Below are 7,157 nucleotides of genomic sequence, written 5' to 3'. Positions count from 1 at the left end.
TAAGATAGAGACCTCTCTTTAATATGAATCAATTCATTAAGGTCTACTAGAATACGCATTTGGGGGCTCTAGTGTTACGGGAAAGGTTCACAAAGCACCATCAAATGTCGTTGCCCTAAGGCGTGTAATCACATCTGTGAACATGTTTTTGAAGTCTGGTGTCAAAGGTTAAAAGGAGCCCACACCATGCCCCTTATTGTATTAAAAGATGTGAATGTGCATTTTGCCCACATGTTTTTTTGGTTATGTAATAGAGGTCTGATGTCAGATGTGCATGTGTACACATGATAGTGGTTAGGTCTGGGAAGAACTTAAGTTTACAATCTCGCAAGCGAGCATTGGAGCATTTGCTGAGTCACTTCTTGTAGGGCTGGAGCCCCCAAATTGATTATCGCATATGTCCTTTGAGATCCTCTTTGATATAAAAGAGACCCCAGGTCTATAGCTCACTTGTTAGTCGCCTTGACCCCTAAGTCACCTACTCATAGCATCACACATGGGAGGGGGGGGGGGGGGGGGGGGTTTAGGGCAGCTCAGCTGCAACATGTAACTTTGTTATGTCATCAAGTGCACTATTGTCTGGAGTAAAGGCAGGCAGCAGGCTAAATCATTTACTTTTAAACAAGTAAATGACTGAAGTGATTTAGACAAAAATGTAGCTCATGCTCCACTTGTTTGGAATACGGATTGTATTCAATTTATCATTTAGGTTACCGGTATTCCTCAAACAGAATATAGCCAAATCGATTGTAATCCCTCAAAAGCGCAAGTGAGCATGAAAAATGCCCAGAGCAGTTTGACTAACTAACGAAACATCTTAAACAATCACTGAACCTAGATATAGTGTGTACATTGAATAATACCTCGAGCTGTTACTCTGCATTTCCCTGTTAACTTTGTGTGCATGTTTATGTGTGCGTCGTAACATAAGATGACATTAGGCAATAAGTAATTATGTCCATAGAAGCACAGGAAATAGTATACATAAAGTTGCATACTGCCTATCAATACATTTACAGTATGTATGCCTTCATATTTTTAGTGACTTTTGCCGTTATCTGAATGGTCACCTTTAAATTCATCCTCCATAATCGAATGGGTAACAAAGTAGCCAATGGGACTGCATCTTGCTACGTTGTAGAATGACAAAAAAATAGTTTGTACCTTGTAACATGTAAAGGACTAAGGTCCTTTCGGTGTAGGTGTTAGATTTATGCAGTGATGAGTGTCTTCATGATACTAAAGGAACCCTGAAACGCAAAGCACGTTAAAAGGAGATGTTTTTGCTGAGTCACTGCACACTTTGTCTTATGATACCGCACATTTATGGAATGCATTACACTAGCAAAATCGGATGATGAGGAAGCAATCCAAGTAGCCATGGCAAGGTGAGATACATCGCTAGTTTTATGCTGTAGTGTTCTGAACACCCATATAAAGTAATACATGAATGGAACAAGAATGGAAGAATGGAACAACCCGTTGGCTGAAACAGACCATTTGTGTGTTAACATGCCAAAATGAGACCTGATATGTCAGTTTTTGTTGCATTATCACATCAACATATGATGTGCTAACAAGACCAAACTACATGTTAAAGGTGACATATTGCACAACAAGGTGTAAGTGTGATAAGGGTTGTAACGGCTAATCACACTCACACCTGGCGGTATAATATGTCACCTTGGACACACAAAATCTTGGTCTCGGACATTTCTAAGACGTAATTTGCCCTAATGGCCTTCAATAGTTAACATGACGTCACACAAATGGGCCATGAAGTGACACCCCTCCATCACTGCAGCAGTCTGTGGCTATCAATGCAATGCCTGAATTGTTTGTCAGGCTGAATCAGGCGTTGCGTCGCAACCTTGTACAACCGTTCATTTCAATGGGGGTAGTGCGTGGTAAGCTACGCAATGGGGGGCAGCGTGGGGGGGGCACAAAAAGTGCAGCGGTGTGTAGATAGAAGTAGAAACACAATCCACTTTTGGAGAAACTTTAGCCGACATCACGCTGCTGGGGTCAATCCCGCAGGAGCCCGTGGGAAGGACAACCTTGTTTCCATTTAGAGATAGCATTATTCATTTTACTGTACAGAATACCTCTATTTGTTGTTTTTTGCAAAAAAAAAAAATCTTTGCACCATCTCTGCAGGCACTGCCATTTTTCATTTAACTGCCTTTCTTGTATATGTATGTGACCAACAAGACTGCTGAATATTGGATCTCGAGTCAGCATTGTAGCATTCTGACATTTTCAAAGAAGTGGTCAGCCTCAAAGTTCAAAGAAGTGAATTGCTGTGCAGCCACTTGGCGTTGTGTGTTGATAATGCGTAACATGACATCACACAAATGGGCCATGGAAGTGACACTCCCACCAAACCGCAGCAGTCTGCGCTGAACTCTGCAACACAGGATTTGGTCTGCATTTAAGGTGACATATTATACCACCAGGTCTGAGTGTGATTAGCCGTTGCTTTGAAAATCTGCCTCTTCTGACATCACAAATGGGCCTTCCACCTAGAGGTATGAAGGATAGATGAGCAATGTTTGCTACAGTCCACCGGTTAGGCTGGTTGTCTGATAGACATACCATATACATCTAGTTGGACACGTCCACTTGTGAGGCAGATTTTGAAAACGGCTTGTAACGGCTAATCACACTCACACCTGCTGGTATAATATGTCACTTTTGACTCTTGAACCTTGGCCCTCTGACCACCCCTTCCCTGTTGAGAAAAAATATAAACAGCTAGCTTAGCTTATTGACATCTTCCTGACGAATAATCGCATCATCACACTAGTAGTTGTTTGCACGTCAGTAGAATATGACGGCCAGGGGTGCAAAACCGACAGCAGACCAATCAAACAAAGACAAATTCCAACTGTAAAGCTTTTGAGCCTTGGTTGATCAAGTCCTCCAGCAGCACGTATAACTGTATTAGCTCAGGAGGTAGAGTGGGTTGACTGGTAACCGCAAGGTTGCTAGTTCAATCCCCGGCTCCTCCTAGCTGAGTGTTGCAGTGTCCCTGAGGAAGGCACCTAACCCTAACTGCTCCAGGCGAGCTGGCTGAAGCCTTGCATGGTTGACTCTGCAGTCGGTGTGTGCATGAATGGGTGAACGACAGGCAATACTGTAAAGTGCTTTATAAATACAGTCCATTTAAGTGTACTGACCAAGACCAGAAGGAGAGCACCAATTTCACCTGTCCTATGGACCCTTCATCAGTTGCCTGTCAGTTCTAGAATCGATTTTAAAATCCTCTTTTTGGTGTTCAAAACAATGGATCAGTGCCCGAATACTTGTCAGACATGCTCCTGATGTGTGCTCCCTCTAGATCAGTCGACTCCCCTGGCTCTGCCCTCTTAGTTGTTCCCCGGTTGAGGACAGGGCCCTTCGGGGAGGCGGCCTTTAGTGTCTATGGTCCTCGCCCAGTGGCGCAAAAAGTGGGTATGCACTATATGCGGCGCATAGGGGCGCCGAACCAGAGGGGGCGCCAAAGCGATGGAAGTACAATTATTTCAGTCGGCATTTTCTGTATTTAACAGCGTTTGTGTACATGATATGATGATCAGTAACAGAGGAACGTCACTGATAAGGCGCCCCCCCGCTCCTTCGCCTCCCTCCCCCCCTCCTCCCCACACGGCGCTCCAGTGGCCGCCCCCTCGACTACGCCCTGGAGGTGAGCGCCAGAGTGTCTTCATTTGAACCGTATTGTCATCTGATGACACGTACCTCAATATGGAGAGGCAGAGAAGAAAGCCCTCGGGGTCACAAATCACAATATAGAAAAAGAAAGATTGGGAAGGTCGTTTTTATGTCAGTGTATCAAGAGGAGGCTTGTAAATATACAGGTTAGCTACATCTACTACTTGTAAAACAACAGGTTACTGTTGTCTTGCAACTGTGTACTGATTAGAATGGAGCCTACAATATAACGGATCATAACAAGAAAAATAAAGGAACTTGTTTGTGGTTATTTTGTTTTACTTCAATCTCTATGCAATTCTTTGTTTTATGTCAATAGACCCAGTAAAAACGGAGTTATAAAGTTTATACTTTATAACTCCGTTAATAATCCAAAATTTAATAAATTAATAATAATAATAATCCCAAAAAAAAAAAAAAAGATTATTATCGTATCTGAATCGAGACTGAATCGTTCTACACAGTATTACGATGCATCGAAGAATCGATTATTTTTCCCACCCTTATTGGTTACTGTACTCTGTACAGTTCTAACAGAGTCTATTGTTTTGCATGTAAGCTTTTTGGTGAAACTAGAGTGGTGGGGTATAATAACTGGCAGTGTCTTTCAAAGATACTGAAGCACCATGAAACAAGTGGTTACCACATAAATGCTTATCTGATGTGGAAAGAATTGGCACCCCGCTTAGGTAAAACTATTGATAGCGAATTGCAGAGAGCCTGTTGACTCGAGTGATCGACTGCATACTCTTCCTTGCAGAAAGAAACCTGCCACTGAGGGGGACTGTGAATATGTGAATGGCATCTTCACTGTGTTAACATGTTTTAAAAGATTCACGTGTTCCTGTCTGGCTGTTAGCCCTGTAATAGTCTGCAGCTGTGGCTCATAGATTAATTGAGCCACACCCTTTCTGGTGCTCCTTAAGAGGGCCAGAGTTCTAGACTGGAGGGCGCCTTGAGTTGTGCAAGTGACTCGACTGTTTTTAAGTAAAAATATGTTTTTACCAACAACATTGTGCGTCGAGGAAACTCTTTTTCACAGGGACAAAATGCACAGATAGGAAATCCTAGAAATGGACATTTTCTGCGTATCCTTGATCTCTTATAGCACGGTATGATGTTACACTGGCAGAGCATCTTAGAAAGGCTGCCTCTAAAAAAAACACCGGATATCTGTCCTGGTGCACTCAAAATGAATTTTTTGATTCAATATCAGAGTGTGTTTTAGGTCAAATTTGTGCCCAGATCAAAGAGGGGGGGGGGTGCCTGCTAAGTGTCTGCATACCCCCCAGAAAGTAGGCAGTTGCGCCCTTGTCCTCGCCTCTGGAGCAGCCTGTCGGAGGAGCTGAGGACGACACAATCTGGGAACACCAATGTGACAAATACAGATGAATAATTTAATGAAGGCCTATTGCACTGTAGGTTCAATGCTTATTATACGTTTGTAATTCTCATTTCACAATATCGAATGGTAAATCCAATTTTATTTATGCAGCAAACTTTGAATGAAGATACAGAGTAGTCCAGGTGACAGAAATACATAATTTAAACAAAGAATACGAGCTGGCTGTCGCCTTGCATGGTTGACTCCGCAGTCGGTGTGTGCATGAATGGGTGAGCCTGTCGGAGGAGCTGAGGACGACACAATCTGGGAACACCAGAAACCTTGGTGTGGTATTGGACAATCAGTTATCCTGCACTGCAAACATCACTGCGGTCGCCCGATCCTGCAGATTTGCACTTTACAACATCCGCAGAATCCGGCCCTTCCTCACAAGGGAAGCAGCTCAGCTTCTAGTCCAATCACTGGTCATCTCCCACCTTGACTACTGCAACTCACTCCTGGCTGGACTTCCTGCCTCTTCGATAAAGCCTTTGCAGCGCATCCAGAATGCGGCAGCGCGCTTCGTGTTCAACCTACCGAAGTTCTCCCATGTGACCCCCCTCTTCCGGGACCTCCACTGGCTCCCTGTAGTAGCTTGCATCAAATTTAAGACGATGGTACTGGCATACATTCTTCAGTTTTTCCTCAGAAAGAGGGGGGGGGGGGGGCTGGTAGAGCTGTGATTGGGCGGACTGGTCCTGGCCCAGGTGGAAACGGTCTAGAGCCGCAGCTGCTACTAGAGAGCACTTAGCAGACGCCCTAAGTCACCACCCTGGCATTTTCCTATCAACAACCTCTGAAATCTCTGCAGTCCGTGTGGCTGGATGTTACCCGTACGACATGTTGACTCATATACACGTTCAAGTGCTGCAAAGATGATAAAGTCTCCAAGAGAGACTCTGCCTCTCTACGTTCCTTCTTAAAGATTGTTCTCCTTGCTAATTAAGGGAGTGTTTTCTTAATTGATTAAGGGCTACACTAATTCAATTTAATTGAATGGAGGTGAACCGAAAAGACCAACATTGTTCGAAAGATAAACAAGGACTACCTTAACACATATTGTAACTTATTTGAACAGTTTGGTCTTTGTTTGTGTGTGTGTGTGTGTGTGTGTGTGTGTGTGTGTGTGTGTGTGTGTGTGTGTGTGTGTGTGTGTGTGTGTGTGTGTGTGTGTGTGTGTGTGTGTGTGTGTCTCCAACAGATCAATTTTCTAATGTCCCACGATTTGTTTTAATTCGAGCGTCAAGACATTCCGCCACTTGGGGGCAGTATTGCTTTATCAGTCTGTTAAGCTAAAAATTGTGTTTCTACTGCAGATGCATCTTATAGAATTAGGTGTAAGAGGATTTTGGTAACTGCACCATCCCGCAATATTATTATTATAGAAAAGAAGAAGAAGAAGCACAATTTATAAACAATTATAATAATGCATTAGTATAATACACAACTCAATTATAAACATTTAAATAATAATTTAAATATTATTGTGTAGGTGTGTTTTGTGTCCACATTTACTATATTCTGTGAGACTTTTGCTATCAGGCAATTTGACAAGATGGCTACTATCTGGATCACATTGTCTACAACTACTAGTTAATATTAATAATAATAATAATTATCATCATTATTATAGATAATACATTAAAAACATCATATACACTTGGCAGTAAAACATGAAAATAAGAAACAACAAGGAAATCAATTTGAAATAGAAACAAACTTAAGTAGGGTAGAAAGGAGTTAACCTTGACAACAGAAAGAAGAGACAAATGAAGATACATTGAGTGCACAGATACAAAAGTATCCAGAAATCTAAAGTTGAAAGCAAAGGCTTGGAAATGAGTACATATTGTTATATCTGATTAGAACAAACGCAGAGTGTTTGTGTCTGTGTGTGCCTGTTTTGGTGTGTGTATTTGTGTGTGCGTGTGTGTTTGTAAGCATTTGTGTAAGCATGTGTGTGTGAGAGTGCGCGAGAGAGAGAGAGAGAGAGAGAGAGAGAGAGAGAGAGATTCATAGATAATTCAGCAGACGAAGTTTGAGAGAGCGAGTGAGAGAGAGA

This window comes from Gadus chalcogrammus, chromosome 4 (assembly GCF_026213295.1).
Source record: "Gadus chalcogrammus isolate NIFS_2021 chromosome 4, NIFS_Gcha_1.0, whole genome shotgun sequence".
Taxonomy (NCBI): domain Eukaryota; kingdom Metazoa; phylum Chordata; class Actinopteri; order Gadiformes; family Gadidae; genus Gadus; species Gadus chalcogrammus.
This window is presented reverse-complemented; position numbering follows the sequence as displayed.